Source organism: Aquila chrysaetos, chromosome 1, assembly GCF_900496995.4.
Source record: "Aquila chrysaetos chrysaetos chromosome 1, bAquChr1.4, whole genome shotgun sequence".
Classification (NCBI taxonomy): Eukaryota; Metazoa; Chordata; class Aves; order Accipitriformes; family Accipitridae; genus Aquila; species Aquila chrysaetos.
In genome coordinates, this window is record NC_044004.1 from 81,170,486 (window position 1) to 81,187,702 (window position 17,217).

Consider the following 17,217-nt stretch of genomic DNA (forward strand, 5'->3'; position numbering starts at 1 on the left):
TCTCAATAGCAGCAGGAGTTGGCACACTGTTAGCATTGTGTTTCTGCTATTCTCCAGAGTTCGTAAAATGTGGAATTTGAGGTCCTATCAGATAAACAGCTTCAGAGAGGTCCTAGGGAATTCTGTACCAGATAAATCATTCTGTGCTAACATCTGTATGGTGGTTTGTGACTTCTGCAGAAAAAGAGCATGGTCTAATAAATGCTGCAGGATTATATGGAATCTTTCTAATTTCTATATAATTTTATTGATTTCATCCCTGCTGCCATTCAAAAAGAATAGCTCTGCATATATTACTGTTAGGAGAACTGGAAATTAGGGAATACTATCCGGGCACCATATTTCTCTTAAATTACATCCAAGCAGCTTCCCTGATTTGCACCTTCCATTCCTTATTTCCTCATGAATAGCTCAATATCAGTCTCTTTGGAGTGTTGGGTTGTTTTCTCTTTTTTTGCGCTTCTCCACACTCACAGATATTCTTGTTCTTTAGCACAACGTGTTTATAAAAAATATAAAGGTGCTGCCTTGATACCAGAAACATTTGGTGAATGAACTGCAAACAGAAGAAATTGTACTATTAAAAAATTTTTGCTGCCTGATTTGTGTGTGAAAATTACCAGGAAAATGTCGTATTTTGGCTGCTGAGTTTTATTTGGAGTAAAATAGGAATAAAACCACAGGCCAAAAATCAGGGTTGTATTTTCCACAGGTATCAGCTGAACAAAAACATGATGCTGATGCTATAAGCAACCCAGAGTGCAGGGGGGAAATGTGGAGGAATTGCCATCTCCCCTTTTCAATAAATGTGAGTTCCTGGCCAGTCACGGTCCCAGACAAAGCAAAGAGTTTCATAGTTGTTACTTACACAAAAGTTGGAAAACCGTAACACTCTGAGTCTACATTGTTTTCCTGTAGCTACATTTTTCTCTTGGTCTTCAGCAAATTGCTACAGTTCCTTGTGAGACTTTCCCCCAGCAGTTCATATGCGTGCCAAAGGATTTTCAGGTGAACAAATGAGCTTTCTGAATAAGGCTGACTTACAAGTAGTTTTCTGGTTTCTCACTTTATCATCTGAAGAGTCCATCATTACAGTATTTCATTTGTTTAGGAACCATTTATCAGCAAAGTGCTTATAATAATGATGTTCTTTGTGCTTTCTCTTGCACCAGCATAGCAAAAAACACACTCTGAAAAAAACATTAATTATGTTTTAAGAAACTGGAAGAGAGGGACAATTCTGATGGTGCATCGAAACGTACACCAATGGCTTTTGGGCCAGGCAGCTTCAGAAATCCCCTCTGTACAGATATGAGCAGAAGATGGGTTGCGACTTGTGAAATTTGGTTCCTCTTGCCTATTCCTCTATGTTGTGAGAACAAAGATACTGAAGCAGAAACTGGCATGCTGAGACTAGAAAACCAGAGTGGAAAATCGTCCAGAACAGACCTGTGTTGCTGGAACACCAGGTGTGTTTGTGCACTCTGCAGATGCTTTTAAGCATGAGAGCTCCTGCCAAAGGCTTAAATCAAAAGAAAGGAGAAGTGTAGACCTCTGTTGCATAATGTTTCAGGTGCACTGTATTCAGCCACCCAGCTTCCGTGAATTAGCAGACACTTGCAAATTTGTTTATGAACTGCAGAGCAAACAAATTGGGTTTGTCATTCATCTTCCTTCTATAATCCAAAAGCAAATCTGTGGGTAGGTTGTTTTTTTTTTTTTCCTTTCTTCTCTCAGAAAGGTTTTTATTGTGTTTGCTTTCTTATTTTGTTACTGCTATGTCATCTTTAATGTTGTCGGGGTTTTTTGCTGGAGTTATCAAAGAAAGAAAATGACACAATCATCCTCATTTCTTTATACTGCCTTGGTCGGTTATTTGGTCTCCAGTAAATCCAAAATTTATGTATACTCTATGCTGCTTATGCCAAAGTCATGTAGGATGCTAGCTGTGAAATCTATGATGGCTCTTGTATATGACCTCAGTAACAGTCTTGTCTCAGATACCCTGTTGCTTCTTGTTAAATTCATTGATACATTCTAGATACTCTTCTCTACGTTTCTGTCATTGTGATAAAACATCGCTTGTATTTGAGGGTCGGTTTGCCTCTGCATATTTTATAACTGTGTCTATGGCTTTCAACTAAAAAGACTCACTCTCTCACCCCCCTTTTTAAGGCCTAAAAAGCACTCTTGATACAAATGGCTCTGCGCATAGAACCACATTTTTGGTCTGTAGCACAGTGTGTTCTGGGTGGCAAAAAGGGAAAGGTTGACTGGTAGAATTCTTTCCATCTAAAGCTTTCTTTTATTCATGGTTTGCCCTTCTTGCTGTTCTGCAGTCATTATTTCTGTTACAGTCTAGACTAGCTGTAATGTACCTCAGTAGAAGTAATCCTTTTTAAAGTCCAATAACAAACTTCACAGATTAGCTTTGAGAGTACTCCTCTATGCATGTCTGGGATCTGCAAACACTCTCTTAGAAATAACATAAAAGAACTTTTCTGCTCTGTTTTCTCTATTCTTTATGTCCTTTTGGAATCTATCTGCCCAGCTCTTCAGTGCATACCTTAAAGTAAAAATACCAAAAACCACAAGACACTATACTGCAACATCTTTGGCTCTCTGCATCAACCATTAGAGTCCTAAAGAACTGTGAGGAATGAATGATGCTTCTGGACATATGTTTCTGTCAAAAAGAGTGTTTATGGTGTTTCAAGATGCACCTGAAGTTTCATGGAAGGCCTACTGATAGTCTGCCCATATTGTATTGCCTTGGTTATGCCACCGATTTGGCTACGCTTTGGACACTTTGGCCCTTTGTAAGTTCTGCAGCACATAGACAGTTCTGACTAAATTTGGCACCTAAAAGGCCTCTGACAAACAGGCAAAAGGGGTTTTTGTTATAAGGTAGAAACTAGGATTTGAAATTGGCTGCTTGGTTATTTTGAGTAATTCTCTATTTATGATACCGTAATTTAAGGTACCAACAAGTCTGAGTTTCTGTCATTGTGTTAAAACATTTTCCTTGGAGGCCCTTAGTAAACTGCAGATTTTCTTTCTGATCCTTTGCCTTAATTTGCTGGTTTATAGCACCAAAAACTAATCTGTGCTTATCTGTCCCTCTGAACTGTTGCGTGAGAATAATTTTAATAATGTTGGAAGTTCTCTTTCTACACTATGAATTTTCTTGAACCCACTTTGTCTGATATATTCTCCAGTGTAATAAAAAGACATGTACACTTCAAATCTTCTACTCTTTCTAAGGTTTCTTTAGTATCAGTCTGGTTCAAATCTTCCCCCCTTCCAAGCTGCCATACTATTCTCTCACACGATCTTTGGTTTACATAATTGCACAGAAATTATTTTAGAACATCAGCCTTTAGTGTTCTCTTTCTGCTTCTGGTGTTGAGACATGAATATATGAACGGGTTACAAGGTTTTGGGGATCATTTTGAGACCTGTGATGTTAAGCTGTTTGTAGACTAGATGTTCACCAAGACCTTCTGGATTAACCATCTAATCATCTCATGATGATGGGAAAATCTTCCTCTTCTATGCAGGGTATTCTATTTCATTGAATGACTATAGAAGTCAACTCACATGCTATCTATTATTCTTATTAACTTCAGAAACTGTTATTTCTTCATTAGCTGGGTTGGTTTAATTCATACCTTTGTCCTGCCACTTCATTCATTAAGTCCTCCATCATCGGAACACCACAGCCTGTTCCCCAGCAAACATCACAGCCATCGTACAAGCAGTCCAGGCCCAACTGAGGTCTTCTCTCAAATGGCATAATTAATATTTCTTAGTTGTATGTACGCTACTCAGAAAGATGCTACCTTAACCCATGGGAAAACACAAAGCAAGCTTCATCTCATAAAAATGCTCTGGAAGCTAGTTGCTAGCAGGCCTATACTGTTGTTTGGGTTTTTTTTTTTTCCCCTGTATACTCTGAAACTTCAAAACTACCACAGTTATAGTCTTCTTCATTTAACCGTTGGGTCTCACGTGACATGCTACCTCAGCTAGCATTATTAAAAGTGTCAAGTGTGACTAGAAAATGAAGGGTTTAGATAGAGTTACACATTTTAAGGGCAGAAGAGATCACTTTGCTATTCTAAACTGATGTCTTGCTTAATTCAGCATAGAATTTTGCCTAGTGATTTCTGCCATAAGTAATGCTTTCTGCTGGGTGCGGAAGCTAGCATTTGTCAACAGTTTCATTTTAAATACTTATGGTATCATTTTATATCTAGCACCTAACTTCCATTTTCTCTTAGTTCTCTTTCTTTTGTGTATGTAAGAGAAAGAAGTGTATTTCTTCAGGTGCAGATAAATGCAGGAAGTAGATGTTCTAAAAGTAGAAAAGCATTAGATAGGGCTTCATGTGTTTAACACCAATTGCATAACAGCAGGGAATTATGCTGCAGGGTGATAGAGAGCTGTGCAAACCAAAGATACTCATAGAGCCTACTACACAGAAAAACTATACGAATAATTCATCTCCATGAATGAAATGAAATCAAGTTTTAGTTTCTTTATCTTGCAAGGTGATGTTTCCCTGACTTTTTTTGTTGCTAACAGGGTAAAATGAATTATGATAAAGTAATCATATAGCTACTATTCAGGGCCTTGTATATTAATAGGAAGAACTAAATTCAGGAGTAACTTTTGGAGTTGTAGTAAATTGTCCTGTGCCTATATCTAAATGACCGGACTGACCACTAGATAAGGATGCATGTTTTGGTTGCATCCCAATTTGGTGTATTTCTTAGTGTCTTTCCTAAAGAACATGACATATGTTGTAAAAATTAGGCATGTGTTAATATCCTTAGATCAATGTGCCATCCCTGTGGGTGCATTGTGCTTTCAGTTCAGATTTTTTGGCGCTAAAAGTAATCTATACTCCCTTGAAGCAAATATGCAAAAAAGGACTTTGAAATGTAGATACTTAGAAACAGTTTAGTTACGTAAATATTGCTTGTGGGAGCAATTGAGTAGGTTGTAAAATTCTTCCATTAACGTAAAAAAAGTTTCAAAGGAACAAAAAATTAGAAAAAGAACCACGACTCTCTTCTAAACTGTGATGAATCTAATAATTGCTCCTGCAAAATGTTAGTTAGAATTTGCCTACAAATGAACAGAAATAGTTCTATACAAAAAGTTAAACTGGCAGTGTAGGCACACAGTCAGTTATGATAAGTGTGCATTGCATAGCATGAATTCACCTAGACCGATTCCTGGGGTGACTATTTCTGAGAAGTGCCATTGCAGTTCATGCAGTACCTTAAGTGATTCATACCCAGGTATGTGGCTTCCGAAGCCACATATTCAAAAGGCCTAATCTGACACATATTCAAACCAATGAGAAGCTTTCCATATGAAGCATATAAAATCACACCTGATTTATATTAAATGCTTACTTGACGTGTTTTCTCATTTTACTGGAAACCCCTTTCTAGGTGATGACAAGGCAGGAAGGCAGGTTCTGTAGAACATTCATTAAAGATGAAGGCATCAGGCAAATGCATTCAGACAGAATTCTGAATAAATCAGTGTGGTGAGCAAAGAGGAAAGAGAAGTTTCATGTATAGAGCTCCTGTACTGAGATATCAGCTGCTAGATATCCTTATTCTCTACACAAACCCTTAGTCATGGTTAGGACAAAATAATTTTGAAGTTTAATATACCATTACTGCTAACACATGTCATTAAAACATATGCATAGTCTAGTTGAGTCAAATAAAGGTTTTGCCCTGTGCTGCTTCTGTTCATTGTCTCTGTGCATCCTCAATATTGCAAGGATTATGCATAAAAGAAGCTGAGGGATTGAACTGATATTGAATTCTGTCACATGGTAACACTGTTATTAGAAATGAAAGCCAGTATATGCTGCAAGACTGGGCCAAGAAATAAGGCATGAGGCAGTCTTATAGTCTATCTTGTTTCTTGTCCATTATAGTTGCAGGACATAGACCGTAAAACACTTAAGGAACTGGCAACCTAGATTTTGGAAGTGTGCAAAGACAGAGTTTCTTTTAGTGGAAGATTAAGAAATTTTGAAGTCTGGTTACATTAGGCAGTGGAACAAAATGCTAGCATTTCAGAATTCTTCATGAAGAAAAAATATTTAGTATTTTAAACGTAAAAATGTTTTGTTCTCTTAGTGACATACATTTCAACTTTTTTTTCTGCATTCTCCTGAAACAAAAAGAAGATTAAATCCATGTGTTTTCACAAAGCTTTGACTTCAGTCGATCTGCATATTCAAATAAAACATGCTTCCAGTGCTGTTTTTCCAACAAGCTGTATGATTTGAACTTCCCTTTTCAGATGGTTTAACCCAGCCCTATGATGTTATGTATTTTTCCTTTATGTATATCTAAATATGAACTTTTATATATCACAACATTTTCCTATTATAGACTCAGGGTCCACGTTTCCTATGAGGAGGTCAAAGCCAGTTTTCACGTGTGGAGGCCTGGCAAGCTGGCATAGCTGGGTTTTCCACAGAGAGGTCAAAATCCCTCTGATGAAGGGCCTCACCCCCAGAGGGAGGTTGGCCATCCAACAGCATGTAAGACCTAAGAGCCATGAAGAAATTGCAGTGGTCTTGGACCACATGCGTAGAAGTATGACATCTGCATCTACATTTCCTTATAGAATTCCAGGCCAGTTCTGGTCAGTCTTTGTGCAAATTCCACCCCAAGGCACCTAGAAGCAGAGGGGATAATTTGGCTCTCAGCCTTTCCTTTTTCTGATTCTTGCACAGAGCAATGTGTATCTTTGGCTCTTGTCTCCATTCCCCTTAGACCAGGCATCAGCCAGCTGGAAGCACAAGTAGAAACTGTAATATAACTCAACTAGCAGGATTTTTATGTTGTTATTAAACAGCTGTCCAAATTCCATGTAAGAGCTATTTAGAAGAATTCTTTCTCTCAGGTTATAATGCAGATTTTCAAGCAGGTTCATAATCTCACATCTTTATTTAAGAGTAAATTTATTTTGAAATTATATTTAATTCTTTATACTTGAGAAGGATTTGGGTTGATTGTTGCATGGCTGTAAATGGGAAGTTAATTTGGGTCATTATGTGGCATGCGGTGCTTTATTTGGTAGATGTTTGCACAAAAGTTCCAAGTCCTGTAAAAAGAATACCTCATACCACTGCAAAATGTTAGTTGTTCTTTACAGTGTTGTAACTTTTTTTTTTTTTTTCCTCTATAAGGAAAGGTACTTATCCAAGGAATATTCATTTAGGGAAATAGTGGAATACTTTCTGATAATTATATGTTTTCCCTGTTATTTAGTGCTATGGCTATAATCTCCAGGATTTCTTCCTGTTATTGTTAGCTAAGATGTTAGGTAGCACACTAAACAAGTAATGTAAAGAAGGAAAGAGAACGTTAAAAAAACCCAACAACTAGACCAAACCAACCAACCAAAAAATTTCTCCAAGTCAACTACATGAAGAATAGGAAATGCCTTACTAAGCAGTTAATGGGTTTTGGATTATCACTCTCCTCCTCTTTCTTACCCTCATTGACTTTCTTGTGGTTTAAGGCTAGAATAGTAGCTCAAATGTGTGCAAAAGTGCACTTTGCAAGTTAAATACTTAAAACTGAAAATCATACCACCTGTATAAAGTTGTCTATTTTAGAGCTTAGAAAACTAAGGCATTTAGAAATCTTAGGTGTGCAGAACCTGGAGATCAAAGGAATATGAGGAAAACAATGTGATGTGGAAGCGGTTTAATTTTCGAATCATAGGATCATGTGATAATTCAGAGTGGAAGAGACCTCTGGAGGTCATGTAGTCCAGTCTCCTTCTCAAAGCAGCATCACCTATGTGGTCAGACTAGGCTGCTCAGGGCTTCATGCAGTCAGGTCTTCAAAACCTCTAAGGACAGAGACTGCACAGCCTCTCTGGGCAACCTGTTCCAGTACTTGACTGTCCTCAGGGTGAAAACGTTTTTCCTTACATGCAGTCTGAACCTTTCTGATTTCAGTTTATGCCTATTGTCCCTCACCCTTCCACAGTGCATTCTGTGAAGAGACTGGCTCTGTCTTCTTAATAACCTCTTCATACGTCCGTCCCAAGCAGATTGCACCCCTCCATCACAGCACTCCAGTCGTGCGAGTTGACCCACCGCACCTCCATCACCTCAACAATGTCAGTTTTGGGCAACAGGCTGCGGGTGTTTGTGTACATAACAGTCTTCGGTTCTTTCACTGCCTTATGGTTCCTGAGGTCCCTCTGGTACCTGTCTTATATCTTCCTTTCTTATGCCTTTTATATATAATTAATTTCAGTTCTGAAAGTCACTGCTAATTGACATCAAAATCAGTAGCTTCAGACCTCTTTTTAGAGTGTGGTGTGAAATATCACAGACTAGTCTGGGGAATGAACTTTTGTAAGATTCTGGTTTTGTATTGATGTGTTATTAAAAAAAAAGGGTTATGGTTTTGCATTTGATCAAATTATTGATAAAAAATTCCCTAGCTACTGTCCCTCTCGGAAGACACAAAAAAAAGAACGAGAGGTCAGACTCCAGTCACAGCTTGTGTGTATGAAGCATAACATGTCTACTTTACCTTTTAAAGTTCTTTCTAAAAAAACGCTCAGGAAAATTATGGACTTATGCCAAAAATAGAAGAGAAGAAAATTCATACCAGAACAGATTGGTTAATTGTATTTAAAGCAAACCGTCAGCTGGGGTTGTTGCTAAATAAGTCAGAGAAAGTCCTAGACAAATGAATTGTATTTAGAGTTTCACATACGTAGTTATCTTTAAATAGGAAAGTTAAAAGTAGGAATGTGAATTTCCAAAAGGCTAAGAATATGCCAAAACATTACCCACCAGTTATGCCTCTCGGTATTCTTTTTCCCAGAAGGAAAAAAAAAGTGGTTGCTGGAAAAGATTCAAAGTTGAATCCCGTTACTTTTAACAAAATGTGACACTGCCTCTTAATTGTAATTGAAGTTGTCTGCTGTGTGCACCACATAGGGAGCCCACAGAAGATCACAGAATTATTAGCAGAAGGGAGCACGACGAGGTTTCTGAATGGCAAAGCTGGGGCTGGGTTCACCCTGCACACCTTAGCAGTATTGCAGCAGTATCAACTGTCACAGCAGTTGTTGCCTCAGATATTTCAGGCTTTTTCTCTGGAACACCATGTTGCGTGATGCCAAGGAAATTGCTACTCTTTCTCTGTGTGCCAAAACATTAGCCTCCTTTGCTTTGTCCTCCTTTCGTTTGCTAAGTCATCTGTTCTAAGCTAAAGTTACGGCATCTGGTTTGTAAAATGTCTAGAAACTTCTTGGCATGCCAAAGCATTTTAAAAGAACATCTTAGCCCTTCTACAGGGCCTCAGCACAGCTCTGCATTCATGATGGCTTGTCAGTTTGAACTTCAACCCTTCCTCTGAATTATTTGGTACGGCCACTCTTAGAGAAAATGAAAGAGATAATTGCTATCTGTGGGGTTTTATTTTAATTTGTCGCATTTAGTGCAACCTAGACGTAGGTCTTTTTTCTCATTATGATAATTTATAACTGCGCATTTCAAGAAGGGGGAGGTCACAAAACAGAGAAAAGGCCAGAACCTCCACAGAAGGCCATATGGCCTGCCAGTACAGGACAGGCAAGCTGGGGTTACTGTGAGGGTGTCGCCACTTTGCAGTGGAAAATACACATTAAGTACTCACAGAGACATTCTTAATAGGAGCTGGCTAAGCTGGTTACTCTCCAAAAGTTGAACCCAGTATATATATAAGTATCAGAGCTGGTTTTCTTTTCTCAGTACTGCTGAATATTGCCGGATAGGTTTCGCCTTGGTGACTGCTTTGAAAACAAACAGAAAAATACCCGCTATTAAGAATGGGCAGACTGGCACAAATGTTTAGTGTTGTGATATGTGGGAGCCACTAAAATTAGCTGCACAGCTTGGGGAAAGTAGACCTCTAAAGCAAAATCTTTTTAAACTAAAAAGAAAACATAATATGTATTTTTAGCAGTAAGAGAAGCCCTTTTTGCAAGGTCTGCTCTTCCCCGCTTTGCTGCTCTATGTGTGAGTTTTTGTGAAGTTTTTATACTTTGGTGTTTGCCAGGAGTAGAAACATTAGCTAGATTCTCTGCTAGTATAAATAATTTAGTTCTATGAACTGCTGTCTTTTACACCCACTGAGAATCTGGTCCATTTTTTGAAGATATATATGGGCATATTAAAGTGACTAACCTTTAAAAAATGTTCTGTTCAACCATTGCCCACCCTTCCGCTTCTCGGCTGCAAATTTGCACTTCTGAGCCTTGTTTTCAGTTTATTTTGGAATAATAAATAAACTGAATGTGCAAATCCATTCTATCTTCCTGACCTATTCCAGCTGCAAAGATTTCCTTTATTGCTTACCCCCTCCCCTTTTTAAGCTATGATTTAATTGTTGGGTTTTTTAAAAAATTCATATCCCTTTTGCTATCCAGTTCCCATCTGCCAATTCCCAATGTTATATTCAGCATTTTCACCATATGTTTAAAATAAAGAGTCGCCCTTTCCCACCCCTTTGGAGAACAGATCACTCCGACTCAACCAATAAGAATGTGGGGAAGGACTTGCTAAATATCGAAAGGCACAGGGGGGAAAAGGCAGCATTCACAAAGATTCTCCTGTTTCTTCTCTCAAGCAGTGCTTCCTCATTGCAGCTGAGCATGGTAGGAAGTTATTCCCATAGGGCTGTGCTTTCAACAGAGTCAAAATTTACCTTATGCTAGCCCTTTTCCTTCCCACATGTGCATACATAAAGGAGATTATTTTACCTCTTGACTCTTGCAATATAGACATTAGCAACTTGTCTGAACAAATACAAAGAGGAGATTTCTTGGCATGCAATGCTTTTCCATGTTAAAAAAGTAAAAAATCACTGGATTTACTTACACCTTCCCTCTCCCTCTCAGCATATGGACGCTACTCAAACAACTGGAAAACAAAAATCACGTTTTCAGAGGTACTGAGAAACCTCAGGGGTAGCTGATGTCATTGGGAGATGTGGCTAATGGCTGCCTTTTACATGAAGACTCCCATATCTAGGATGGCTGAACTACTGGCTCTGCTAACACCTTTATATATCAGAGCTCCATCAGCTATATGTTTTGTACTCCTGAGAGCCATCAGATGGAAGGAATCCAGGAGTCATGGATGACAGCGGCCCCTGGCAGCCAAACTTTTCTCTTGCAGAATGGTACAGGCTTGTCCAGGATGGTCAGCCAGATCACAAGCTATCCGTGGGCCATGTAACTTCACCAGTCCCTTTGGTTTACTTGCCGCCATTGCTAGGAATTTAGATTATCCAGTCAGCTCAATACCTCACATGGGAACTGCATTTCAGACTACTTCCGTAGCCAAAAAACCCCACACTGGCCACTGGCATCTGCAGCAAACCTGTGCTGTGCTCCAGAGCGCTAGTTTTCCATGCCAAAACCACAAGATCTTTTCAGCCCTCAAGCATCGCAAGAGACATTTCAGGCTTTTCGGCACTGTATGGTAGTGCTAGTTCTAAGGGAATTGAGAGAAGATCAGCCTTCTGTATCTTCAACTGTGTGCTTTACCGTTGTCAGAATCACTGATCTATTGCTTTTGCTGCCATCTTTATGTTCACATCTCTATTTCTGTATGAGTTCCCGTTAAAGTTATTCTGAAGGACATAGATCATATCTCAGAAATGATTCTGCAGCAGCTATGGTTGCGGAGTGATTTTTACCGTGTATGGAAAATCTCAGTGTCAGCAGGTAGCAGCCCTCCTTCAGTATTCCACCTGGCCTTTGCAATGCATGAGTTCAGAGTTCATAACCTAGAATATACTAGTTGGTGAACTCAAATAATATTTAAGGCCCAGAGACAGCTGTCCTAGAAGACTGGACACCCCCTACATCAGCAGTGTTAGAAACAATAAGCTTAATGCTTTTTCAGCCCTTGATTACATGAAATAAAAATATTTCTTATTGCACCCTTAAAAACATATATCCTGCTTTTCTTTCAGAGTATGTCTGTTGTCTGCGGACAAATTCCAGACATAGGAGATCTGCTCCTGTATCAGAGATACCCCTGCTGAATTGCTGTCAAGAGCCACCTGCAGTACTTACTGTCTTGACATTACTTGGACTCTTGGAAAACTTTGTCTGTCTTTTTCCCAGTTGCACTTGGGGCAGTGGAAGAGAATTCCTCAGGTCGCTGCCAGAGTCCATAACTCTGGAGAAGAGCCAACCATAACCCAGGGTTACAGACTAGTGATATGTAGCATGAACTGCTGTCACAGTTGTGATCCACAGAGGTGTTTCATTCAGAACTCGATTGTTGGAAAAGGCTCTCTTGGAAAGGGCCACACACCTTTGAAACTCACTTCCCATTCTTGGGCAACAGCTGACCAGGTTCGTTAACCCTCCATCAAATTTTTATTCCTAGTCTACGGGCTGTGAGGAGCAGAGATTATCTGAGATTCTGGGAATAGTTTTGAAAGTACAGACGTTTCAAATATAGTTAGGGCAGTACTGTAAGTGACTCACTGGCAGTGTCTGTGTGAAGCATATTTTCAAAAGCTTGTCAAAGGTGTCTAGAGGGGGGAACAGGCTTTAGTTGCAGCTATAAAGAAATGATGGGCTTATCAGCAGGGCACCAGTATATTTACTTTGCAGCAAGTAATCTCTGGAAAAAGCTAATCTTTGCATGTTATGAAGTAGAAAAGAGCTATAGCTTACTTATAACACCGTCATATTCTTCTGCAGAGCGAAAAGATATATTATTGAAACAGAAATAATATTTCCTTGGTTTTTTGAAATGAGGACTTAGTAATTATTTCAAAGATTAAAAATATTTAAGTCAGTCCTTTTATAGCAGGGACAATTCTTCCAACTCTTTGTAGTTATATCAATGTGTAATTTGGACCAAGAATAACAAACTAGTATCTCATGAAATGCTAATTAACAAGAAAAAGAGGGCAGAAGATGTGGATTGTTCTGAGCAAAAATACCTTTTATATCTCTCTAGCCTTGCTCTGCAGCCTCAAATTATGAAAGAGCAAATTCAGACTTAGTGTAAAATCAGTTATTTTCATGAGGCTGAATTAGGATTTGAAGTGAGGAGAATGGAAGCGATCTGTTAGTCTTTCTCAGCTAAAAGAAACTGATAAATTATGTTTGTATCGAAAGAACGGAAATAGTTTTCTGGGCTTTAAATGTATTTGCTTAGCAACTGTAATTACTAAAACTCTTCTTCCAAAATACTGACATGAACTCCTTTCGGTGACTGTATATAGGTGAAAGAAAGTCTATCATTTGAATCATTTACCTTGGTCTTCTCAGACAATTACTGGACTAGTTGGGTAACAGGAAACAGACGGTCAAATAAGACTCACGCAAATGTTACAGATTTTAAGTTCAAAGCCTCTGTTGAATTGTTAGGGTAACTCTTAGCTGTGGGTGGAATTTGACACTAAGCGTACATGATAAACCCCATCTAAGCTCAGTGGAGTCAGAGTAGCATAACCAGGAATAGAATTTGATCCAGTCTGATGTTTATCAAGGGAACAGTATGTTATTCTTCATCTCCTGTTAAATAGGAGACATCAATTTTGGTCTACAGCTTAGTAAAGCAGTGAAAGATCAGTATCAGCTGAGAATCTGGCCCAATGTCTGCTGAAGAGATCTAAGGGTATCACAGACAGTTGCGATACTACAGTTGTAATGTGTAGTTAGGTGGAAAGGTATAATAATTGCATTTTTACAGCCACATATAAAGTTGTCTAAATCAGTCAATTCCTCCGGAAGAGTTAACCGCCCAGATAAGGTTCTGGTAAGAATACAGACATTCTTACCTGTGTAATCCATAATCTTTTGGGGGGGGGGGGGGTGTTAAGTAATATAGCAGCAAAATGTGGTTAAAAATAACAAAAAAATACATAAGTAAATCATTACTAGTTGAAGGTTGTCTGAAATATGATACCTTGCCTTTGATTTTCATGTCTTTGTAAAAGAAATGCAGGAACTTTAGAGTTTGGTCATTGTCATACCAAAACCCTGGGCAGCAATTATATCCCTCATTATTAGGCATGCAATTGCCAAAAGTAACATTAAATAAAGAGCTGGCTGGCAGGAACAAGATTTGCTTTCTCTTAGTACAGTTTTTTTTTTCTTCCTTGAAGCTTTAGAAAGGGGAACCAATTTCACTTTTATTGAAATAAGTGACAGTTCTCCATTCATTTCATCATGCCTAAGATTATACTGTGTCTTGATAAGATCTGATGAAGCTTCATTCTTTTCATCTCCATGCTATGGGTGTGTTGTCTCAGCGAGTATAGTCTTGTAAAGGGTAGGGCTTTGCTTCACAAGTAGCCTGGTGAAATAATTGAGGGTATCACAGAGGAAAGCACAATTCAACGTGCAAAAGAATGTCAAGAGAGACCCTTAATCCTTCTCAAGGTAATGGTTATGTGTTATTAAAGGTTAGTGGGGTGATGACCCCTGAGTACCACAGAGGTCTTTTTGTACACTGTGAAGTGTTCGGTCTTCTTTATAGACCAGTTCCCTTACCCTAGGGAATAAAAGTATTCTTTGCATTTCAGTGGAAGCAGAATTGAATTTATATCATGAAAAAGAGAGTACACAGTAAATTCTGAGTCACCAGAGGGTAATTTGGTGAGTATGAGGGTACACATTAACCTCATGCAATACTTAGTTTGCAAGCTTAAATTTCTACTAAACGTACTCAAGCTTTTTGCCCGTGTCATTTACTTATTTTTTATTGAAACAATCAGAGAATAATTCACTTTTCTCATTTGCCAAAAACCTAGCTAAAGCAATGCATTCCAGCATGCACAGTTAGTAAAAAGATTTGGGTTATTTGAAAGCAGGACAAGAGATTTTCAAAGCCAAGAAGTCCTAAGAAAATAGCCTTTTGACTCCTGCCAGGGACTCCATCCATCAACAGTGTCAAAATGGATAAAAATAGTGCATCTTTCCATCAAAATTCTTACGGGGGAGCTAAACCAAGGTAACAGTAACTGTGTCAGGGTTTAAAGCAGTTCTGGCCACTGGAGGGCTCCTGTATTTTTCTGGCTGATTGGAGGCTGGACTGTGCTTTTTGCCCGTGATACTGGTGCAGAGGGTAGCTCTCAAATAGAGCTGTCAGTAATGGTGAAGCTATGTCCTATTGTACAGAACAAGCAGCAAAGCAAATAGAGTGCTTCTCTTCAGCTCAATCATGTCAACACTTGCTCTACCCGCAATCAAAAAGTAGCTTTTAAAAGCATGAAGATTCCTGTTCTTCTCCTCCTTTCTTCAACTCTAATGTCATTATACTGAACCTCTGCAGCCTGCAGTGGAAAGATGTTTAAAACATGGAAATACCTGGCTACCCTGGGGAAGTGGATCAAAGGTAAGACCAGTGACCCATTCTAGCTCCGGTCCTTCTCTTTACTGAGAACTTCAGCATCACCAGCACCTCTGCTCCCACATTGCTCTGAGGATTGCTCAGCCTGCTGTGCAGCCAGCATGTGGAAAGGCATCTGGTTTATGCAACCTTTGTAGTCATATAAACAGAGTCAGCCCTGAATGCATTTTTCCATTCATTACCAACAAAGATTAGAATTGATTCCTTGGCTCTATAATGAATAACTATGTAAGAAGGTATTAGCAGGGTGACATATAAATTAAGTTCAACATTTTGGAAATGGGATATGAAGTAAAATGCTTGGAGCAGAGGATTTTCAAGAACTTTTGGCTGTGCTCCCCTTTCCAAGTTAGGGCACTTAACATAATGAGTCCTTGTATGTGATACTGGCAGAAGCAGATCTGTGCAGATGCAGCAGCAGAACAGAGCTGTGTGGCAAGAATTCTTGGGGCTGCTTCTCCAGTGCCTCACACAAAGCCTGGGCAACTGCAGTGGTACCAGTATTTCTTTAAAAGTCTTTTCATGCCACATCTTTTAAGGAAAAGGGTCAAGAACTGAACTGCAGTCTCTGACCACAGATGTGGCAGGTATGTGGCTAATGAGTTACTAGTTAGGCAACTGGATATAATTAAAAAGAAAAGAACCCACAGGATTATTACGAGAGTCTCCTAACAGCTTTAGTGAAGGAAACTATTGAATGTTGAAATAATATGCATTTCCTAAATCTGATTGAGCCGGTCTTCTAGTATTACAAATTTGCATTACTAGCCCCGAGGATCTCTAGCTATAGATTAGGATCACTTATGTTACACAGTGTGGAGACTTCACAGAGAAAGACATTTACAAAGAATTTTACTGTCCAGTTATGATTTGAGTATGAAGAACCAGTAAGGCAATACTGACTGCTCTGAGAAACAATTTGACACAGATACATTAGAAACTCCATTACCGCAGGCTATCTAAATAAACCTGCACAGGTTTTCACTTACTGCTGTTTACTTGCTTTTTCCTAGTCCTTGCTGAATCTGATAATTCTGAGATCTCAGCATTGACTAGATGTTTGTGCATAACTGGGATTTTCCTTTGAACTCTATCTTATTGTGGATTCTTTTGCTAAGATTTTACTAAGGGCTTGTCATGTGAAATTAATCTGCAGTTTCCCAAAAGGCTAAGTGGAGTATGCAATGTGTTCTCCAATTTATGTCCTTTCTTGAATGTAATCAGGAAGATTATTTTAACAGCATCTTCCTCTGCTGAAGCTGTACTGGTTAGAGGATGACTGTACATGCTCTCTATATTCTCTCATCCCTCAGGATGTTATTATTTTTAACGTTATAAATATCAGGATAATGACTCAATGGTCTATTAGGTTTTCTTAAACGTTCTGAAGCACAGCGTGGTCGGAAGCTTCTTTGAACTTACCACTTCACTGATTTTTAAAAATATACCAAAGCCGACATTCATTCTTAAGTGCATCAGAGAAGCACCATAGATTTAGCTGATGAAAATCACAAGATCTAAGCTTACACAGAGATCTCAATCTTTCTCCCTGTGGACAGCAAAATGACAGGCTCATAGAACCTCTCCGGATAGAGGAAACAGACAAACATCTTCATTGCTTCTCTGAGTTAATTTTCCGGAATAGGAACCGATTTCTCACTCCTCATATGTTTATTTCATCTGTTTTTGAGATTACCCAGTTTCTGAATTGAGAGGATCTTTGTGTAGAAACACAAAACAACTTGTTCCTGCAAGGAGAGGATTTTCAGGCAGATGTA